Consider the following 24579-nt stretch of genomic DNA (forward strand, 5'->3'; position numbering starts at 1 on the left):
TGATACTAATAGATTCTGTTGTAACTGCAAACTGTATTTGTGTGACTTGGAACTCAATGGATTCCAGCTGGTTGGCATGACTGGGGCCTATGTGCTGGACCTGAGAAGACAAATACTAGAGATGTGCCTGGTAAAAACCATTGTGTTTGATTCATTTCTTTTAGAGGTACTGTACCTCTTTTGTTTTTTGTATCTTTTGTGTGCTGGTCCTTTTGTTAAACGCAAAAGGGACCATCTGTTTTGGGTTCTTTCATTTCATCCCCCCCCCTTCATCTTTCTGACATTAGTCCAAATTAAGACAATTTTGGGCTTGTTTCCTGCCCATTTTAAATCCTGTCTCTCAGCTAGACCAGCTGCTTACGGGGATGAGCTCACTCTTCACAAAAGTCCTGAGTCCAGACAAGTTGGAATGACAAATGACCCCTGCTGCTAGCTGCCAGGTCTCATCTCCCTTCATTATTCCTATAATTATGAATAATAACAATAAACTTTGAACTGCAGAGCTAGTTCGCTAGTTCCCCTTTAACAGATCTGGGGCAAAAAAAGAGATAAATGCAACAATTTTAGAGTGAAGCAGTGGCAGGTGATGTTCTTTCTTTTTAATTCCTTTTTTTGTGGGACAAAGAACTCCCATCCTTTTGAAAGTACTTGCTCCTGCTTTGGATTAACTTTCGAGGGATTTGTGGGGCACCCCTGGTTTTTCCCTGTCCCTGATGGGGAATGTGATGTCAGGGAACCCTGAGGTCCTCTTGTACTGGTACTGCTGCCAGGAACCACCAGATTCTGCAATGGAGTTTTGGACATCAAGAATCTCAGTTGCCACAAAGTGAACTGTGTTTCAGATTTTATAGATCGGTTTCCGGAAACTGGTTCCCAACGTCACCACAGCCAGTTGGTTTCCCTCCCTCTGTAGCAAACTTCCCCCTTTACCTACACAGGTTAAAGAAAGTTAAAATCAATGAGGAAACATGAATGAATGTGAATTTTTCATCTTCCTCTCATTCATTAAAATGAATGATTCAGAATTCAGAAGCTCTCTTTTGGAACTTAATCAAAGGACACAAAAGGATCTTTGGATCTTTTGGAACTTAATGAAAAGACACAAAAAAGAAAGTAAGAGCCTCTTCCGCAGTGTTTTATATTCATGGCAACATGAAAATCCTATCACTAATAAATACTCATGATTCCTATTTCAGTGATCAGAGGAACTTACTGCTTTAGCTGCGCATAAACATCTACTGTATTTTATCAATGGCACTTCCAAGCATTTTTTTAAAAATTATTCTCTGTTTTTATTAATGTATATGGCTATCTCATGATCATATTCTGTATTTTTTCTCTACTCTTCCTTCCTCCTTCTTTCTCTTCATGCCCTGAAAATATCCACTAGAGCTTTTTTTAAAAAGGATGGAAAATTCTGATTTTATTTTATTTTTTAAAGAAGCTGAATTAGGGAAAACCCAAAATCAAAACCCTTGTCCTGGGTGGGATTTGTTCATCCAGGCCAAGGTCTGGGAACATTTTAAGTCTGATATGTTCAGCTTCAAAAGCCTTTGTACTTACCCATGTTCTTAGTTAAGGTTGCTACCCCCCCTTTTTTTGTGAATTGCTCTTGATATTTACCAAATTTTCCAACATGATCTTGATTCTGGAAGCAGCTGCACCTATTCTGTGTAGTCAGTACATAAGGGAGAATTTTGGTGCAGTTTAGTTTTGAATAGTTTTCTAATACAGTATTTACAAATGTCTTCAAGAACCTGAGGTTTTTGTTTGTTTTGTTTTAAATCTGAACTCAGGACCAAGCAAAGGTGACAGATACCCCATCCATCATGCAGTATGCTATCTGTCCTAGAGAAGAATTAAAAAGAAATCCTGAAGGTGTTGTTTGCTTGAGAATGACTACATGACATTCTGAGGGAAAAATATGACTTAAATGTGGTTCTCATTAGAATGCAACCAGATGGGATCTCTTAAGAATAAAATTAAATGATTTCCAGTGTATAACTTGGTGTAGCACTATCTTACATTTTCCAAATTGTATGGGGTTCTTCGGGGCTTTGGCAGTCATACATACAGAAAATGGCAGCAAGGAAGTCAACTTTGTATTTCCTTGTGCTGCCTTAGGCTGAACCCTATGTGAAATCCAGATGTATTTGCATTACCTTGGAATAAAGTCAGTATTAATGATTCTGCATGTGTTTGGATCATATCCTGACGAAACCTTTGGGAAATCCAAATTCCATTGCCTCAAAATACAGTAAAGATTTAGGGGGATTAAAATCAGTGAGCACACCCAGCATTCATTGCAGAAAAAAAATGTATTTATGCTTGTCACAAGCTGATCATACTGTACTATGGTCCCCCCTCTGCCTTGTGGCTATCTCTGCACCCATCTGAACAACACCCTTAAGAGCAAACAGGCATGACCCTTTTATGTAGAAAAGTGAAACCACTTCTGAGTACTCTTTACCTAGAAACCCTGGAAAGGGTTGCCATAAGTCAGAATCAACTTGACAGCATGTGAGTATTTATTATTAGCCTTGGTTGTACAACTTTAAGTGTTGATTTTGACTTCAGATGCTACAAAGGGAATAGGTATGTCTTTTTGAATCAGTTCAGAATAGATAATATCCTGCTAGACCGAAACTGAAACTTCATATATTTTGGGTCAAGTTGCTGTTGCCAATAATTATTTATTTAAACCATCCTATACTATTCCTCATTCTGTTTAGAATCCTTCATGGCATACTGACCATTAAAACACACTGTTAATATAGAACACAAGAGCTAAAGCCTTTACTTTTAAAGATCCCGTAATTAACCCTAATTATGTACAATTAAGCGGTTCCCAGTCTGATGTACTGGATAGAGTGACAGACTAGACTCTGGAGAAGAGGGTTCAAATCCCCACTCAGCCATAGATATGGACTATTACACATTTCTTCATCACCCTGCAGCTTCCCTGGCTGCCCATATTTCCTAATCTTAAAAAGCCCACTGAAATGAATTGTCTTATGATCATGTCTCTCCCTGAGCTTTAACTGAACTGTGAGAAGCTGAGGGGAGAAGGTGGATTGCCACAGTAATAGTTCTGTGGGCCTACTGCTAAGTGGGCCTGCCCCTTCCCCAAATTAAAACACACCAAACTCATAACTGGAGGAAAAAAGCAACAGCTTTACTGATTCCAGAGTGCAGTTCTCCTGGCTCAAGCACTGAGGTTGGATCTAGTCCCATTGGGAGGCCTGAATGTCACCCGATGTATTCTTTTTTTATCTTCCCAACTCCTTCTGGGTGATAATATAGGGATGGCAGCCATTGGAGACCTCACAGGCATAAACCACTCTGTGTCTCCCTGCCACACAGGGTGAGGGCCTAGCTCCTGGTTCCCTGAGGTGGGGCACTTCCTGACCCTGCACCCTGGTCCCCTTGAAGGGGTTACTTTCCAGTCGTGGCAAGCAGGTCCCCACCTGCCACCCACCGCTCTCTGGGATCCATTCTAATGCTGCCAAACCACAATCAAAGCTGTGACAAGAATGAAAAAGGGGGAAAAAACCAGCTGACAACCATAACCATGCCCCACGACCAACTTCTAGCCAGTATTATGAACCCAAGAATTCTTAGCATGGATGGGGTTGGGAAAACACTGCCTAAAGTCAACTGGGGATGCTGGCAGCTGAAGCCCCTGTTATATGCTGGGTCAGTGGACCAGATCGGAAAACCCTCCTCTCAGGTCTGCCAGCCACTGCTGGTCCCTCATGCTGCCTGAGCTGGCCAATCCAGAAATGCCAACATGATTCCAAACAGTCAGACAGTTCCCACGGGGCTCTATGTTGCTCCCACGTGGTTGCCACCATCTTCTCTCAGCCACGTCAGATTGTGGAGGAGGTCAGGCTGCTGCGCTGGCCACAATGCAGCCCTTCAGTAAGTCTCGGGCCAGTTTATACAGTGAAAGACAAGACAGAGGCACACCCTCCTCACCAACTAATAAGGAAGTTAAGCACAAGAATCCTGAACCTAAATCCTGAAATTTTCTCCTCAGAAGTCTTTTTGAATGCAATTCACTTTCTATCAAATGGAATGAGATTGGTCAAAATGTTTATGAGACTAATTTTGGACACAGCACTATTCTAAATGGCCGGGTGAATAAAGACATTCTCTCCTTACGCCTGATGGGCTGAGAAGTATTGTGACATTGTCCTGGTCACACTATGTCTCCTGTGTGTTTGGAATGACCAATGTAACTAATCGAGGACAATGTAATATCATTAAACTGTTTTTAACATGGCATGGAAACCGCAGCTGAACCAATGAAACTGAAATGGCTGGCAAAGATGACTATTTTTACAAGTGATTTTTTTAAAAAATGGAGAACATTCAATGCTGTTGCACATAAAATGGCGTTGATCCCACAGCCTGCCTTTCCCAAAAGTTTTCACAACATTTTTCAAAGGGATAATACAACTGGAGTAATTTTTGGTTGTAAGACAACGGCATCAATACACCCCTGCTTCTAACACTGGCCTTTTTTTTCCTGAGAAAGTTCTCTGACTTCAGAAAAGCATTTCATTTCCAGACCCCAAATCACAGGGAGGCACATATGGGAACAGATCAGCTCTCAAATACAGGACCCGGTTTAGTGTCCCCCAAACTATGCGTATGTCTGATGTTCCGCATTCATGAATCTTAATTTCCAATCTCATTTTCCCGGCAGATTTTATTTCCACTAAGTAATGGTAGAGACTTTTGAAAACAGATCTTTATAATGGAAAAACCTGATAAAATCATAGCTGAATTGAAGAACTGCCAGTGCAACATTAGACTGCAATTACCAATTGTCAGAACATTCATAATTGGAAAAAGAAATGGAGAATTCAAACTTAATGGTTTAGATGATTCTAAACCATTAATCCCTTTTTGACTAAGTGTATTCAGCGGTGACAAGAGCTACATTTCCCCTCTTTGTTTTTCCACATCTAACAAAGGTAGTACAAATAATCATATCTCACATAGTCATTAGAGCAATGAATCCTTTGGCCACTTTTAAAAATCATACTCAACAGAGATACTACTTGCAATTTCCTATTAAAGGTTTCTCTTCAAACATAAGTTGCCCTGTTAGCAATTATATGAGACACAAAGTCTACTATTAATGTTCCACAAGTGCTCGATACCCCCCCAAAATTTGCCTTCTAAGAATTGGTGGTTGTCTTGTTTGCCTCACAGGAGAGGTAAATGCAAGGGATCCAACAGAGTGTGTGCAGTGGTTAGAGTTCTGTGTTTGAACTTGAGGCTTCCAAGTTCATGTCCCCACTAAGCCTTGAAGCTTAGTGAATTTCCCAAGTTATTCTCTCTAAGCTGGACCTATGTCATAGGCTTTTGTGAGGATAATATGAGGAGGAAGAAAGCCATGTAAGTGGCCTTGAACTAACTGGGGAAAAAAAGGCAGAATGGAAATGTAAGACATCACCATTGTCATCACATGTAACAGATATCGAGATTCAGTTATCTTAATGCTGTTTTTTCCATTTCTAAGTAGCCTGTTCATGTTTTGCAATGAAAAAGGCATGATGGGGGCAGCCCTGGTCATCCTCTTATTTCCTGATCCCATCAAGCTCCAATTGTGGATCCCATTATTTTGGAGGGAGAAATCTCATTTTGACAGAACTTGAGGTGTTTTTTTTTACTCCTTTAGTTGGAATTGAGCCAACTTGCATAGGCTCATGTTCAGGCTCATTTCAGTACATGAGCCCTGGATTTCTAACATTATAAATTAAGATCTAGTGTTCAAGTTCAACATTAAATTGGTGTTCTTGATGAGATGGTCTACTGACTAGCAAATAGTATCACCATGATTATAATTGCAATGTATTAATGGCCAATGTGTAGCTTCTCCTCATATGGAGAGAAAGTCAGCCATGAAAGAGATGCTGGGAAAAGTCTTTTCCTAAGATCTTCATGGTAGATAGCAGTGAAAAACCATTTTTGAGAATTTGCAGCTTTGTAAATATATGTAGTTGGAACTCCCAGGGAGCATTTTGAAAGGTCTTCATTGGTTGCTTGTTTATTTGGAGTCTAAGTTCACGGCTACACCACAAAAGAAGGAGAATTATTCCTTGTTACATTTCAAATGTAATGTAACTGACATGATTGCATTCCAAAAATAATTTTAGTTATTTTTTAATTGTAAAAAGAATTTAATTATGAGGATGTAATTATAATTAGTTCAGTATGTATAAAATTTACTTCAAAGATTCAGTGAAAGCCCTAAGACAACTGAAATCAGATGCACAGTAAAATAGCCTTTTGCTATTGTTTAGGGGCTTTTCTTATTTCTGTGGTTCAGAGTAGAGAGAAAAATGGAATCCTTTGTGGCAGAATCTGGAAGGTCCCTGGTAGATTATACAGTGGAAAATGATTTACTATCCCTTCTTGACTGTGTTAATTGTTATCGTAGTCGCCCAGGAAGGGAATTTTAAACATGCAGAAGCCTTGCAAAAATAAGCTCCCACACATTTATGTCTGTCTCAACAATATCCCGGCTTTCCGGCTAGATGGGTGTTCGCTTCAGAGGAAAGTTGACTTTGCTGTAGCATAGCAAATAGAGAATTCCCACAGATCGCTAAGCTATCCGGGGAGGGGGAGGGGAGCTCTAGAAAAAATATCCAGTTATGAAATTCAAAAGAAGTCGAATAAATACAGAAGGTCAGATTAGAGGCCTTAACTTGCGCTGCTTTAAGAAGACTCTTCAGGTCAGGAATTGTTGGTAGGAAGCAATAGTTGAGTGTTTTATTAAACCGTTAGCAATGATACATTTGACACTGGTATCCAGACAGAATTTCACAAGGTGAGGGAGACACAGAGGAGGGATGTCTCTTTGCTTGTAACTTTCCCTGGACACCATGAGCCTAAACCCATTTTCTTACCGTTAAATACAATGGCTCAAACATATGCACTGAAGATCTCTGCCACCTATTAAGAAAAAGAATGTGTGGATGATGGGATTCAGAAGGGTTTGTGAGTTCATGGACTAAAAGGTGATTTTAACCTCTGGGTGACCTGAGGTACAGAGAGGAAAATGTAGGTTATTGTGCCAGCAACAAATCCATACAAGACTTTGCTACCTTTAAATGAGAAATGGGAATATTTTACCAGGTGTCACTTGATTTAAATGACTGTCTTTGTTGATTTCAATCCATGTTTTGGATCACAAGACTTATAAACACCAAAGAACGGAAGGTTCAATGCCAAATCTACTCTTTACTTCAAGTTTTTCATAAATAACATTAAGGAGGCATTGTTAAAACAGGGTTCACTAAATTTAAGAGCAAATTATAGAAATGACTCACCCACTTGTAAAGCAGTATACTTGCTGGATAGCTCAGTGGTTTAAATATCTAGAGAGTTGGATTCCTCATTGTGCCTCCTGAGAGAATAGCCAGCCTGTGTGCCCTTAGGCAAGCTACACAGTCCCAGGGCAGCCCCAGAAGGAAGGAATAGTAAACTACTTCTGAGTATTTTCTGCCTAGAAAACCTAGGAAAACCTAGCCACCATAAGTCAGAATTATTATTATAATACTAAGATTAGAATCATAATTGTTGAAATGAAATTTATTCCCCAAGGAGAGGGGGGGAAACCATCAACAAATATTTTGTCCTAGGTTGAGCTTGAATATAAGGAAATATTATTGCTACAGTATTAAAATTCTAGGCTTTTAATTTTGCCTGTGAATAAAGATGGTATGAAGAAAATACAAAATTCCTTTGAGAGTTGCTATATTAACCAGTTGGTCTCGTTTTGCTTGGCTTTCAGACATACAACCCAGTGCACATTTATCTGTTGGTACAGATTCTAAGCCTTCCCTGTCTCCCTTCCTTCTCTGATATCCAGTAATGGACCATATGCCAGGTAAGGCCAATGATGTCATCTGCCATGGCTGGTTTTTTTTTTTTAAATAGAAATTTCTGATTCCTTAAGGTCTCAAGCCTGTGTTGGGATTCCTTTAGTCTTGGGGAAGCCACAAGGGGCCATGAGAAAGAGAAGTCTTTAGTTTCTGAAAATTGCCACAACTGATTTTTGTGGGAGAAGTGGTCTTTGAGAAAGCAAATTATGTTGCTTGAATCTGGAGAACTGGGCAACCATTTTGATCTGAAATAGAACCATGGCTAGGCAAAAATAGCATACATAAAATGTGTGTATATGTCTGTATGTCAATATTTGTTTTCAACCCCCCCCCCCCAATGAACTGGAAGCTTTGGCAAGGGTTAAGCAGCACTCCATCTTACCTGCCTGTCCTCCCTTCTACTTAGAGACCAAATGTTTACTATTGTCTAGTTCCACCCTGGGTTTTTGCAATTCAATGAATATTTCATTCCAAACTTGTGAGGTGAGAAATAAGCAAACACACACATACACATGGCCCTCAGTCGACTCACTACCCTGGAGAATATGGTGCTGCTTATGCATAAACAATGCAACTTTTGTAGGCTTTGAATGTTCAGAAGTGTGTGATTTCATTCAGTCCAGCATCTGGTCTCATTTCCTGGGGAACTACTCACAAGCTGTGACTGCTAGCAACTGCAACGTATGTGCAGACTGTAGAAGAGAAATACTTCTATGTATTAAGTGTGCCCCAAAGCATTGTTAAAACACCTATATCTTCCTAGGAAAAAATGTGGGGCCTGGATGCTTCTTTCTCAATGTCTCAGCACCGCATGCTTTCACTTAGCCACACCCCAGTCCCCAAAGTGCCATCATTCGCAGGTGCTGCTTTGCCATGGACTGATCCAAAAGTAAGAAGAGTGCAGGTGAAATATAAAGACCATATCAGAATTATTTGGTAATTACTGGTAGAGTGCAGCAGCCAAATCCTGAGCCTTTGCCTGCTGAGAAGGATGAATAAATCACTCCAGAGATAGGTAATAAGGCAAAAGAAAAGAAAATTACTTTCTACTAACATAGGAAATTCATTTGAGGATAATGCAGGACGAAAGCTCTCTAAACACTGTTATTGAAAGCTTCTGGTGCCGAGTTCCCTACGTGCAGGTCTGTTGTCTGCATGGCTGACATGAAGGAGCAGGAAGAAACAGGAAATGGCCTTACAGAGAGAAGGAAGAAGGAAAAAGTCCAAGAGTCCCACTCAATATGTAGATTTGGAAAGGGTAAGAGGTAAAATATCTAGGTTGTCTATTTGCCTTCCATCTCACCCCCACTTAGGTAGGTTACTTCCTACATCCATTGGAGCTCTTTTCCAACAGGAATAGCTGTGGCGAAAAGCCACAAGGGATGGCCTAAACAGAAGAAAGAGATCTACACAGTGGGATAGGACTAGCAGGAGAGGCTTACTGACTCCTACAGTAAGCTCCAAGCCCTGGAAGATGCTGGGACCTTCCATGAAATAGTGAAGATGAATGGGCAGCTAAGTAGAAGGGGGGCCACCTTTGGTGCTTGCTGTCTAGATGAGAGCAGAACATTGGAGTATATAAAGTACAACTCTGTGACTGACCCAGAATGGCTCTTAAGGACTTGCTGTTGCAGAGTTTTGAATTTCTGGTAAAATTCCTATTTTCCTATCCAGTAGAAGTGCAAAGATCCACAGAGGAGAAGGCAATTTTCCCCAAAGCTTTGCCTTTTTAGAGTCCAACTGACCTAGTCCTCAGAAAACAGTTCTGTAGTGTCTTTGGGAGACCGGTTTATACCAATGAATGTCGGTGATGAATTTCAACTTTGGAGTGACAAATTTGGAATGCAAGGGTCATTGTTTTGTCAAGCAAGGCTAAAAGGGACAATGTTCTGTCACATGGAAGCAACTCAGCAACTATGTCGGAGTGATAGAAAAGAGAGATATTTTACCAATGTTCAGCTTTGCAGGCAATGCTATATGAATTAAAAATGTGTTGCAAAGAAAAATGGCTCTTGGCGAACTGAAAAGGTACACCAGATCTCCGTGTCCTTCCTCGAGAAATGCCGGCATAAAGCGTGTTGAAAGGTTTCATGTGCATCATAAGCCAGTGTGTATTAAAGGAACCACTGGTAAACAGGCATGCTGGCAAAACCAACAGAACAAATCTGACACATTTTCATCTAATCATCAGTACATTTTGGGATCGGGGAAAATAATTTATATACTGTACAAATAATTTATGGGGCTCATAACCATACAGACCTCTTGGATGAGTGTGAATAAGCAGCTGAAATGGCATCCGATAGTTATCTGTCATCTCAAGAAATGAGACTAGTCTAATCTTCCATGGAAAGAGTTGACATAGCTGCATAGGAAGTTGAAAGCTTACAGGAGATAAATTGAGCATGTATAATCATGGAAAAAGAATCAGCCCAAGGACAGAGAAAAAAATATCTGCTGACATAAACTCGTTGCTGAAGAGCCTGCAAATAAGGCATTAGGCTTTAACACTAGCAATAAAACTGCTACTTTTGCATTAAACAGAGGAGTAGCAAACTACTGCATCTAACCTTTTAAAAGTATTTTTTAAAAACAATATTAAATGGTTAACATTTTAACAACACTTTCAAAACATTTCTTTTAGAAGATTAGATGTGACACTTTGCTGGTCTTTCTGACACAACAATAATGGCTCTATCGTTAGTGTGTCAGTGCTAACCTACTATTTCTAACCTCTAGATATGGATAGAAAGCATCTTCTTGAGAAAACTTCAGAAGGGGTGGGAGGAATTTATGTAACAGTTGTATTAGCCATGACACAGTATGAATGTGGGAATTATTTTAAGGATATCCTTGATCAGTCTGGCCCAGGCACTGGTGGGTTTATGCATAGGCTCAATAAACTATAGTTTAGGGCTTTCATCTTAAGAAACAAACCAACAAATGTTATTTTAGAACAGTACTTCCCAAACTTGGGTCCCCAGTTCTTTTTGGACTATACAACTCCTAGAACTGCTGGCCAGCACAGCTAGCAATGAAGGCTTCTAGGAGTTTTCATCCAGGAACATCTGGGGACCCAAGGTTGGAATTACTGTTTTAGAATAATACATATTTATTGACAATTGTAAATGAGAATGCAACATGTACAGTATCTTCCCCAATTGGGTTTCTCCAGAACCACCATGGCGCAGTGGTTTAACTGCTGTACTGCAGCCAAAACTGTGCTCACGACCAGAGGTTCAATCCCAGGTAGCCGGCTCAAGGTTGACTCCGCCTTCTATCCTCCCGAGGTCGGTAAAATGAGTACCCAGCTTGCTGGGGGGGGGCAATGTGTAGCCTGCAGAATTAACTTGTAAACCGCCCAGAGAGTGCTTGAAGCACTATGGGGCGGTATATAAGCAGCACGCTTTGCTTTTTTGCTTTTGTTATTTCTGACTATCCCTAACCACTGGCTACGGGTAGCCCAAAATGTCTGAGAAACCCAGATTAGGGAAGACTGGTGCAAAGCTACTCAGGTCTGCTGCTACGAGCCTGGAAGTTAGCTTTGAAACTTAGGAATGTCAACATGATAAAATGAGAAATGTGACAGCATTCTTCTAAGACCATAACGCTTAATTCTTTTCTGAACAACAACACAATGATAGTCTCTTTTACATAATATAATCCAGAAACACTTTATATACAGTATATATACATGTTGTGTGTGTGCTTTTTTTTTTTTTTTTTTTTTAAATCATGCACACATGACTTTGGAACTACAACACAAGCAGTTAAAAACCACAGTGAATCATTGTCTCATGGAACATTTTTATCTGCATGAGTCTACTCTTGGATCCACACATCATTTTATAGCCAATGTTAATATATAGCTGGATTATTTCAAGAAAACTGCAGAGCTTTAACATACATAATAACCTCATTCATCAGTTAGGAAGTCTATTTTGGTTCAGGTGTCTAAAAATGCAGTAGAGAAAGACGGTTCATAAAGAGTCCGGCACTTGGAAGTCACAACATTTAGTTTATTTAAAGTGACACATGCATCTCAATGTGCACTTATTTGCTTTATTATTATGTTATCTCACTGCAAGAATTTGACCCCTCATCCCTAGGCCATCCTTTGTGCAGCTTTTCAAAGGTACTTCACCAAGTGAAATATAACAAGTTACTTCATTGTCCTGAGGAGCTTATAATAAAATGTAGGGGAGAAAGAAGAAGGGCAGGAAAATGGAGACAGAAGAAACAAAAGAAGATTATGCAATGATTTCTGTTTCATGTACTTCCAGTACTTCCAGACAGGGATTTTATTGTGCAACTGCTCAGTCTTATTCATCAGATTTTTTACTGGGGCAAGGGAGTGTCCAGGCATCATTTTTTCTTTGTGGTGTTTCCATGTTTCCCCATTATATCGCATATATTTTTATTACCATGGAAAGCCTATTAAGGAAGATGAGGTGAAATAGCTCTCAAGGGCTTCTGCTACTAGCACCAGGGGGTTCCACCCAACCTAGATTTGGCTCCAATAGATTGCTAGGATCAGACATCAAATTCTGACATAACTTTAACACATTTTAGGTAGAAACACCTTCTAAAGTATGAAAGATGTGTGTTTGTTATAACTTGTGTTTTTCTGACCTATGTTTGTAGCATTTAGTATGCTTTGTTTCATGATTGGTTGTGAGCTAGTGAACTTAAGCCCATAGGAAGAGTCTGATTCCATATCCCATTGGCCCTCCATGCATCCTTATCAAGGATATATGGCAGATGTGAGGTGGATTCCTTATGCACAATATTCAATTAGAATGGCTTTTCCTCAGGGACCAAGATACAGGATGGACCAGTAGGGGCGAAAAGGAGAAGGTGGCAGGGAAAATGCCACCAGGGAATTATCCCACCATGAGATGGATAAAAAGGAGGCAGGAAAAGAACTTGGGGGAGTTGACAGGGAGGAAGAAGAACAGCCTAAGACAGAATAATGAGCTGAGGTGTACCTCTTCAAATTGATCATTGAAATTTACAAAGGCTTATTTTGCAAGATGGCTTGCTGGAGCATGCACCTTGCACGAAATCCTACTGCAGGATGGAAAAATGAGTTAATCATGTATTACCTTTAACATCTTATTGGACCCTAAGTAACTGTTTCAGAGAATTAAGGGGGAAAAGTGAGCTTTGGAGATTGATTGAAAGAAGTATGGCATCACACAGGTGTTCTTGGAGGAATTTTCTAGCATAAAATGGGAATTTTAAAAAGTGCTGAGATAGTTGAAGGATTCACATTGCTGTGAATTGCTGAGGAGGATGAAGCTGGAGGAGTAGGGTTGTAGGCAAAAGATGTCCCAAGATGTGAGAGTGAAGAGGGTTGCCAACTGGCCAAAGACATGTATGAATGCTAACATTAGCTAACATTACCCTGATTCCCAAAGGTTGTCATTAGATAGAAATACTGACTCATTGCCTCAAATCTGGACGGCGTAGTTAAAAGTGGCATTTTTTTCAAAAATTAAACATTTCTGACTGCTTTCCCAAAGCTCCCCAGTCTCTCTTGTAATTCCTTTCATTACTGAGAAGCTGTGGGAGATGGAAGACAAGATGGAGAAGTTTTTAATTACCAAAAATCGCTACCAACAGGATGACTTTCCTGGTGGTGATGATTTTTTTTTTGTGGTAATGAAAGATATCCACCTCTTCTCCTGTGGCCCCCATGACTTCCCAACAATGAAAGAGAATGGACATGGGACTTGGGAGTTTATGACAGAAGTTGGAAATATTTAATTTTTGAAAACAAAATCACTGCTTCTGCTGATGTCATCTGCATTACGTGTCATCATGGATTTCAGCCATTGTGCACTTGATCAGGTTTCTGTTGCCGAAAGTCTAAAATGTTTAAAATTCGTGAGCAACACAGTTGTGAAGTTGGAAGCTTTATATTTGATCCACATCCTGCCTTTTCCCCAGCATTGTTGGTAGCACTACCAGTGACATTACCTTTCTGCCAGCTTTGAACTCCAGCAGGAATCAATTCCTGTGAGATAAATACAGAGTCAAGGCATAACATCGAATTAAAATTCTCTCTGCAGTTGAATATATGTTGCACATGTCCTGCCACTGATTCAGTTTTACAAGGATTCTATTAGCATAGTTTTCTCCAAGAGTAATTTATTGAAATTTCCATTTTGGCTGAGCTCTGTAGAAATTCAGTTCATCTGTTACAGCAATCTCAGTCTTGGGCCTCAGATGTGGAAGCCACAAATCCCACACAATTCTGCTGATGGTCTTTGAGGGATTTTTTAAATATAACTTGACAAGAACTGGTTTGGATGGAGCCTTCATAAGCAAAGTACAATTGAAATTTACAGTAATTCATCCTTGGATTTCATCCGAAGCCCAGAGAATTTCAAATGCACTGTTTTGGTTGACTGCCCTGGATCTTGGATCATGCCCGTTCCTGATTTAAAAATTTGCTTTCTGAGAGTTACATCACACATGATTTTCATTCATTGCAGTGCTGTTTTACCCGCTCGAGTACAATCTGCTCAAAAGAAGCAGTGATACACCTGCTTCTCTCCATATGAGGCAGGAATATACCAAAGAATAGATGCCCAAATTGATGACACATCTTTTTCTATATCACTGAGCACTTCCTCAGGACAGTATGTTTCTTTCCACAACTTGCAAGTAACTAGTTATAACTAACAGTTGCCTGTAACTAGTTACTTTTAAGTAACATGGGCACAAGTAAGTTAGGTTAAAATAAATGTGAAAAACAGCTATGAAGGGTTTTTTGGGGTGTAGCAACCAATGTTTGCAGTAATTATAGTGTTTGGGGGGTGCCTAGAATGCTCCCTGCTAATATATAATAATATAGTAGGCCTGATGTGCTGTCCTCTGAAGATGCCGGCCACAGAGACTGGCGAAACATTAGGAAGAACAACCTGCAGAACATGGCCAAAGAGCCCAAAAAACCCACAACAACCATTAGGCCTGATGTGTTAACAGCAGATCACTCAGTTAATTAGTTTTATGGGTGGAGCAACAATAAGAACTATGGCAATAGTTGTAGAATTTTTGGACTGTTTGGCTGTGTTCTGGACATGGCCAAACAACCTGAAGAACCTACAACAACCATCAGATCCTGACTGTGAAAGCCTTCTAGAAAACTATGACAATCTTGCTGCTGTGAAAGTAGTGAGTAATGCATTTAGTTCTTTTTAAAAAATTGTATTTCAAGTTCTCTTCCCCACCTCCTTCTTCCAGCAAGAATGCTTTGTTGGGGCTGCTCCATGCAGGAATATCTTAGCACTAGAATTGGAAAAAGCTCCCAAAGCAAAAAGTTTTCAAGGTTCTGTAGGTCTGACAACTTCTTGTTGTCAACTATTTTCTACAAACATTAGCCCACAGGCTACATCAGCCTTTTCCTTTTGTGTCTGCTAATACCAATGAGTAATTATTGGATTCAGATTTCAGTAGCAGCTTATACTTTGGCCCTTAGTTCACCTCTAGATGACCCCACAACGCAGTAACAGAGCAGATGCCATAAGACATATTTTGAATGGGTTCAGACAAGGCTATATAAAAATATTGTTCTAATAGCTACAATTGGGGCTGTTTCATACAAAGAAGGTATATTTAGGTGTCCAAAGACTACTTCTCTTATTATGGAAGCATGGTGTCAGTCTGTTCTGTGCATCACCCCCATTCCAATTTCATGAGTGTTACATAGGTATAGTGTAAATAGATGCAGAAAGGAGGCGAGATCCTGTACACTGTATGCAAATAGTAATCCACATGATCTAGAACCCTGATACTGTAGGGTTCCAAACTGCATATGCCATACCTGGGCAGTGCTGTATAGTATGGTCCTAGATTCCCAGTGGAACTTCCAGAGTGTGGAGTGTTGATGCCTCTTGTAATTTTTCTGCCCACAAAATTCACCCTGGGATAAAAAAATCTGGTAGGCTTGCTGGGTTCTAGATTAGGGTGGAAAAAGGGGCATCCCTTTAGATGCTTTTAGATCACAAAGGCCTGCAGTCTTTACCATTGGTTAGGCTAGCTGGAGCTAATTGGCCTTGTGGTCCAAGGACATGTGCAGGCTGCATTTTGCCCACCCATGGGCTGATTTGTCCTACTAGATTTGGCCATTAGTGACACCTCCCTGCTGTCAATAATAGATGGTCTATTATTTGGTATAAAATATCCTAAGGTAGCTGTTGCTGTAACTACATTGTTCAAAATCAAATTACTCTCTGAATAGTTAGAACACAAAGTTCCTTCTGTTAATTTCCTGCAGTATCTGTAGTTAGTCAATTGGTTCATCTAGGCAAAGTTTTATGGTGAGGCTATATGAGGCAAGGACTACCCTATAGAGATACGGTTTTGTTTAGCTTTAAAATATGAGTGCATTACTAAAAAGTTTCCAAAAGCAGCAAAGTTAAAAGAGCAGAAAGATTTGCAATAGACCCTCATTTTATGCCCCTGAAATGAATGCCGTTGCATCAACCCTGAGCCTCCAGGCACTCCTGAAACTAGAACCATCTGCTCAGATTTTTGTTGAGATGCCAGTCAAGCCATTCTGCAACACTGGGGGGAACTGTTTTAAAAACACAAAGTCTCTGTGAATTAAATCAGTGTTTTGAATTGTAAGGAGGAGAGAAAAGATTATTTGGCTCTCCCGTTTTCCTTCATGCATGTGTCTTGACCTCTTTGGTTCCAGAGCTGGCTGCTTCACCGCCACACTGATCCAGCATCTCAATGCCTCATTTACAATTTACAGAGAGAGCTCTGTTTGTCTATAATTCATATCATCCACATTTTTCTTTTTTCTTTCTTTTTGTTTATTTACTTGCTTGTTGGGAATTGTAAAAAAGTTTGACTTTAAGATGTATTTGCCACATAATGTATTCAAACGCTGAGCCAAGTCCAAAAATCCACCAGGAGGTCTTGAGTTGTGGGTGTGCTCTGTATTTGGGGATGCTTTAAAACAATACTTCTCAACAACCCTCAACAGTCATTGTCACATAGAACATTGTGCTTTGACCATGGCTGTAGCATTTTGCACTTTATCACTGTAGTATGTATCACGTAACTGAGAAGTGCAATGGGTCTATTCTACTTTGGACTAATTTAGCCCGTTTCATCCTGAATTTTTCTAGACATCTGTCATCATCAGTCTTGTGTTGCCTCTGTGCTACAGGGTGATAAATTTAGCAATGAATTTTTAAAAACAACCAGTACTTTTAGCTGGAGGCACTGGAGCCTGAAATTGGTTCCAAGAACTAACTCTGAAAATCTTACAGTCCTTCATCTTCAGATCAGTTGCTGCATTCTAATTTCATTGCATGGAACTTATCTGGATGTGCAAAGTTATTTTCAAAAAGGAATTGCCTACTGTTATAGTTCATTGTCCCTTGAAGTCATTATTAGTTATCATTGTGGCTGTGATTTTTGGAAACTGCTACCTCTTCATTTGTTGCTGAAAGGGTTGCTTTAAGAACACACCTGATTGCCTGTGGTACAAGCCTATGGTACAAAATGCATTCTCCTCCTATCTGCCTTTATGTCTCCTCCATGTCCACAAAAGATCACAGGCAGCAGTGCAAAGCATGGCACAGAAAAAGCCATAGTAGGCATCCTTCAGTCTTGAGAGACTATGGTAACGTGCTCTGTATGGAAGTCTTGGAACAGTGTCTAGTGTGGCTGAGAAGGCCAATTCAAGAGTGACAATCCCTTCCACACTAAAGACAAATACAATCTGTCCCCTGTCCAGCTCCCCAGTTTTGCTGGTTTAGGGACTGCCTCTTTACCTCAGCCTGCTGTACAAGTGTCTCTTCAAAATGGGAGAGGCCATGCTGCACCGCCTGCCTCCAGGCTGAACACGCAGGTGTCAAGGTTTCCCGTCTGTTGAAGTCCATTCCTAAGGCCTTCAGATCCTGCTTACAGATATCCTTGTATCGCAGCTGTGGTCTCCCTCTGGGCTGATTTCCCTGCACTAATTCTCCATACAGGAGATCTTTTGGAATCCGACCATCAGCCATTCTCACGACATGACCAAGCCAATTTAGACATCCCCATCAATATAAAAGTAACTAAAATGTAAGAGTTACTGTGAAAAGAATTACACTTGCCTTAGAATTGCCAGAAATAAATTAATTCTGAGTAACTACTTCTTTGTAACCAGGTACTTCTAAGCTCTGATCCTATACTCCTGGGTGTAGTCAGGTCTATGCACTAAATGGAAAGGCACTTATGATGTTGTTTCAAATATTGTTTAATTAGCAGGGATATTCAGATTAGACAATTATTTTTGCATTAGCAATTTCTGCTGTTCAATCACACCCAAATCTGAATGTGTATGCACATTTCTGCCATTTTGAAAATGGATAGTAGAGGCTTGAGGGGGGGCATGCATTTCGCTCACAACCCAAACTATCTAGATCTATCTTATGAAGATTTCAAGTAGTTTTCCATTCTGTCGCTCCAAGACATTCTCTGAATTAATATAAGCAGGAATCCTGCATTAAATTTCCAACCAAACACCAGACATTTTAAATATAAAATGTAGAGTCTGGACAGGGAGTGACCATGGCTTTTGTAAATGGGATAGGCTGCAGTTGGTTATTCTTGGGTATATGGAACAAGGTGATGCAAGCCAAGGAAAACGTGTAAACTATTTTGAGGATCCAGGTACTCTTAAGACTGTACATGGTTCGGCAATATTTATATATGTCAGTCGTAAAGCCGATTGCTGTTTGCCAAGATCTAAGCATATTACTTTTTGTGTTATCCAAGTGAGACAAAGTCTAGTTGGGATACTGACATATTTCATATGGTCTGCTCTCCCTAGTGCATGAATTGATGGATGTGCTGCAAGCAGGTGGCTGGAAAACCCTTTGTCCTGAGTTCCATAAGTGCACATTCTCCAAAGAAATGACTCTTTCACACCCAGGGGTATGAGCTATTCATGAAGTCATACTCACTAGTTCTTTTCCTATTGGAATTTATTCCTATGAACTCACAAAGCCATGAAAACTAATGAAAGAAATTGATGGCTGAGGAAGAGAATTTGATCTGTGTATTACATGTCACAAGACAAAAGGAGATTGCTCTGAAGTGAAAATTCGTTCAGCACCACCACAATAATGTTTGAATGCATGCAAGGATTCAGACCCAGGCTTCTCAAGAATTAAGTGCTTGAAATCCTAGGCCAAGGTGGATTGTTTGTTTGTTTGTTTCTGCCACCTTAAGATAATTCAGGTGTTATGTACTTTTCATCCCAAATAGGAAGAAACTTGTCAATTTTGGCAATTTTTAAATTAAAAATCAATGGAACTGAAATTCTCACCCACTGCTATCTCTAGATCGCTGAGGACTCATAAGCTACTGCCAACTACTACAGATAATGCCAGGAATGGTTCAGTGTAAAGCATCTTCCTGTGTTTCCAAATATTGATTGCTGGGTACTCTGCAGACCCCAAATCAGACAGAGGAGTCTCTTCTACAAGAAGGAAACACTTCTTCCTAATACATTTTATCTTATGCCATTTATATTCTGAAAACACGGTGGACAATAATGACCAATAGTGCAATCCTTTACAATACGTTCTCTGATGTAAGCCCCAGTGGAATCAATGGAATTCAGAAGTAGGAATTTTGTGCCATATTTAACCTAGAGAAGCTCATTGTCACCCTCTCTCCCCAATAGTCCAGTCAAACAAATGTCATAATGTCCAATCACAAAAGCCACAGTAATGTAAACTTACAGTGGCTGAAATCCTGATGCTTCCTGCAGTAAGCCTTAGTAAAGCCACTCAATCTATGGAGATTTGGTGAGTCAACTCTTCCTTATGTTCCATAGATCCAAATGGACTTACTCTAGATGCAACTTACTACATTAAGACACTATTAAAGTAAGCTCATTTGAATCAATGGAATTTATGGAGGAGTTTGCTTGATAGGCAAAACAGCAGGCCCACATTTTCCATAGAACAGCAACCATAGATAAAGGCAGAGCAGCTGGAGTGAATTCTTGAACAAGCCAGTAGATAGAAGCAGGGGATGAATTTTTTTTTTGCCTAATAGAAAACAGAACCTGAGAAACTGGGCCAGATAAAGCAAAGTGTGGACCAACCCAATGAGACAAATCAAATGTATTGTAATGAGGCTTAGCCATTTCTTTGTAATCACCGTAAGCAATCCTAAGGAAAATGAAGCAGTCAGGAGAATTGTTAAATAAATGTTACATGAAGCGCTTGCCAGTGTCCAAATGCTTAAATACTTCATGCAGGGAGCCAAACTTAAGCCTCACTGAGTTCAACAGAAGAGAGGGTGTGCCTTTCCCTTTCCCATTGGCTTAACTGCACCTGGTTTTCAGTACAGTTGTGCAGTTAAGTACTACATTTTTAAAACATCACAGTGGATTTACAGTGTGTGAGATCCCAATTGTACATAACAGAATTCTACACATCCCCCTCTTGCTATCACCTTTTAATAGGGTACAACATAATCCTGTGCATTTTAACATGTTGATTTTCACAATGTTCAGTGGTGCTTATTCCGTAAAAAGTGTATTTGGGATTGCAGGGTTAATTTCTGTCAGTGGGATATATTAGTCATAGAACTTTGTTTCTGACATATATCCTACCTCTTTTCACCTCATAATGACCTTATGTGGTAGATTTTTCTGACACGCTTACTTGTGACATTTATATCCCACTACTCTACCAACTGGTTCTCAGTTTTAAATAATGTCTTGCAATGTAACAGACACTAAGCAAAAAAGGAGGGAAGGAGGGAGACCATGTGGAGAATGAGTACTCTCACAGCACCATCCTGTTCTCATTTCCGCAAAACAGAATCCCTTTGCTGCATTCAATGAAGATACCCAGTGTGATGTAGTGGACAGAGTGACAGGCTAGGACTCTGGAGACAGGGGTTCAAATTTTGTCTCAGCCATGGAAACTCACTTTGGAACTGGTAAAGCCACTCCTTAAATATCTTGTGTCCCTCAAAAGCCCTATTAGGTTCTGACTTGATGACACAGAACAACCTCAAAACAAAAGAAACGTGGTGAGCTGAAAGCCTAACAATATGACTTCTGGTTTGACGTTGTGACAATACAGTCCCAGGGAGGCAGAGCTCCGCTCCCCGAGACTGCTTTTCAGCTTGCTAGGGAGCCCCAAGGGGCTTAAGTCACCCCAGAGAGGTGACGAGTGAGGGGGAGATACCTATAGATCACGACGACAAATTCTTGTAAGTTTCAACGTTCTGTGGAACTTTCCTCTTTGTATGCATGTTGAGGAGTTCAACCCCTGCTAATGTGGCTGGTCAGTTCTTGGAAAGGAAAAGGAACTGGGTGGCAATTCATCCTGGACAGACACACACATACACCCATGTTACTGTACCATCTGCAGCAGCCAGGTAGAAAAATGTGGTTTGTCCCATGTTTCTAATGAAATCCACAGATGCCAGCATTGTCCTCATCATGCATGGTCATTCCCATCACAACATTTTGTTGCTCTTCTTCAAAGTTCACTAAGATTGTGTGAAAAACTAACATTCCATAGGAGCTTTCGCTTCCATTACATCCCCCTTTTCATCACTAGTTTCCCATTTATAGTTTCTCCTTCTTTATTTTCCATGCATACAGAAATCTGTATAGTAGGGAAGACTTGGGTCATTAGTATCCTAATGATACTAAAAATGCATTATTAGGAAAAATTGCTTGCAAAAGCGTGTGGGCTTAGGCAGAATTGCTTATGAAATGCATGTAGTAGGAGAAAAGCAGACAAAAATTCATACACATTTTCATGAAAACGTTAATACAGAAAATCTCACATTTGGGACTGACTCTGACTGACTGGTTTTTTCCCCTTTTCTTTTCACATTCAGGACATACTGAACTCAACTGGAAAAACGAGAAGCAGACAGAAATTGCAACTGTCAGATTCACTCATCCTTAGCATTTATAGGCTAACTCAGCTAGCGTCTAGGAAGACAAATGACCCACCTAGATATCAAGTTTATTTTTTTAGCTGGTTGGATAGCTCAGTAAGTTAGATGTATGAGATTGGGAGTTTAAATTCTTCACTATCCATCCCAGGGGAAAATCCAGCCCATGTAGCATTGGGAACCTGTACATTCCCAGAATGCTCTCAGAAAAAGGTGACTAGTAAATTACTTCTGAACACTCTCTACCTAGAAAATCATGGAAAGGGGCATCATAAATGAATCAACTTGACTGTTATTATTATTCAAAATACAAGACACAGTCTTTAACTGATATTATAAAACAGATGCAAGTTTTAACCTAAAATTTAAGCATGAGTTAAATGTGTATGCTGTTCCTAATGTTGCTTTTTTTTTGCAGCTCTGATGGTGTTATTTCAGCGATCTACAGCTGATTACAATATTTTATAAAATTCTACAGCATTGTTCCGAATACCACAATGACTATGAGGACCACTGAAGTGTATTTTATCCACAAGCAAATTATTTCTGTATTTTGTTAATTTTTCCAATTTGTTACCTTCAACTCTGGCATCCGCTTCAATTGCAATGTCAGTTTTTTTATTTATAGCTGGAGTTAGGGTATGGGATACAGAAGGTAAGAGGGGGTGTAAGGAAAAAAAAGGGTTGGGGGGGAGGAGAAACAAAAATATACTAACATCCAGTCTATTCATATTGCAATATCAAAATTCAAACTCTCCTTTCCTAATTTTGAACCAATCAGTTGTTCCATACCCAGTTCTAACTGTTGCTTCCTGTCCCACATATAGATTTCTCAGGAGATAGATAAGGTGGTGAGGCACTCCCATTGCTTTAAGAACTTGCCATAGTTTGCTGTGGTCCACACAGTCAAAGGCTTTGCATAGTCAATGAAGCAGAAGTAGATGCTTTTCTGGAACTTTGGCTTTCTCCATAATCGAACCCACATTTGCAATTTGGTCTCTAGTTCCTCTGCCCCTTTGGAATCCAGCTTGTACTTCTGGGAGTTCTCGGTCCACATACCGTAATGCTGAAGCCTGCCTTGTAGGATTTTGAGCATAACCTTGCTAGCGTGTGAAATGAGTGCAATTGTACAGTAGTTGGAGCATTCTTTGGCACTGCCCTTCTTTGGGATTGGGATGTAGACTGATCTTTTTTTTTCCTCTGGCCACTGCTGTGTTTTCCAAACTTGCTGGCATATTGATTGTAGCACCTTAACAGCATCGTCTTTTAAGATTTTAAATAGTTCAACTGGAATGCCATCACATCCACTGGCCTTGTTGTTAGCCATGCTTTTTAATGCCCACTTGATTTCACTCTCAAGGATGTCTACATTATCTGGGTTGTCTGGGATGTCCAGATCTTTCTGGTATAATTCTTCCATGTACTCATGCCACCTCTTCTTGATGTCTTCTGCTTCTGTGAGGTCACTCCCATTTTTTTCCTTTATCATGTCCATCTTTGCACAAAATGTTCCTTTAATATCTCCAATTTTCCTGAAGAGATCTCTGGTTTTTCCTTTTCTATTATTTTCCTCTATTTCTTTGCACTGTTCATTTAAGAAGGCCCTCTTGTCTCTCCTTTCTATTCTTTGGATGTCTGCATTCAACTTTCTGTAACTTTCCCTATCTCCCTTGCATTTTGTTTCCCTTCTCTTATCTGCTATTTGTATGGCCTCCTTGGACAGCCACTTTGCTTTCTTGCATTTCTTTTTCTTTGGGATGGTTTTTGTTGCTGCCTCCTGTACAATGTTACGAGCCTCTATCCAAAGTTCTTCAGGCACTGTGTCCACCAAATCGAGTTCCTTAAATCTGTTCTTCACTTCCACTGTGTATTCATAAGGGATTTGGTTTAGATTATACCTGAGTAGCCCAGAGGTTTTTCCTATTTTCTTCAGTTTAAGCTTGAGTTTTGCTATAAGGAACTGGTGATCAGAGCCACAATGAGCTCCAGGTCTTGCTTTTGCTGACTGTATAGAGCTTGTCTATCTTTGGCTACAGAGAACATAATCAATCTGATTTCAGAATTGCCCATCTGGTGATGTCCATGTATAGAATCATCTCTTTTATTGTTAGAAAAGAGTGTTTGCAATGACAAGCTTGTTCTCTTGACAAAACTCTATTAGCCTTTGCCCTATTTCATTTTGAACTTACCTGTTGTTCCTTTTATCTCTTGACTCCCTACTTTAGCATTCCAGTCTCCCTATGATGAGAAGAACATCTTTCTTTGGTGTCAGTTCTAGAAGGTGTTATAAGTCTTCATAAAATTGGTCAGTTTCAGCCTCTTCAGCATCAGTGGTTGGTGCATAAACTTGGATTACTGTGATGTTGAAAGGTCTGCCTTGGATTCATATTGAAATCATTCTATCATTTTTGAGACTGTATCCCAGTACAGCTTTTCCCACTCTTTTGTTGACTATGAGGGCTACTCCATTTCTTCTACGGGATTCTTGCTCACAATAGTAGATATGATAATCGTCTGAATTGAATTTGCCCATTCCCATCCATTTTAATTCACTGACACCCAGGATGTCAATGTTTATTCTTGCCGTCTCCTGTTCGACCACATCCAACTTACCAAGGTTCATAGATCTTACATTCCAGGTTCGTATGCAGTATTTTTCTTTGCAGCATTAGACTTCCATTTCATTTCCATGCATGTCCGCAGCTGAGTGTCCTTTTGACTTTGGCCCAACCACTTC

Source organism: Pogona vitticeps, chromosome 3 (genome assembly GCF_051106095.1).
Source record: "Pogona vitticeps strain Pit_001003342236 chromosome 3, PviZW2.1, whole genome shotgun sequence".
Lineage (NCBI taxonomy): Eukaryota > Metazoa > Chordata > Lepidosauria > Squamata > Agamidae > Pogona > Pogona vitticeps.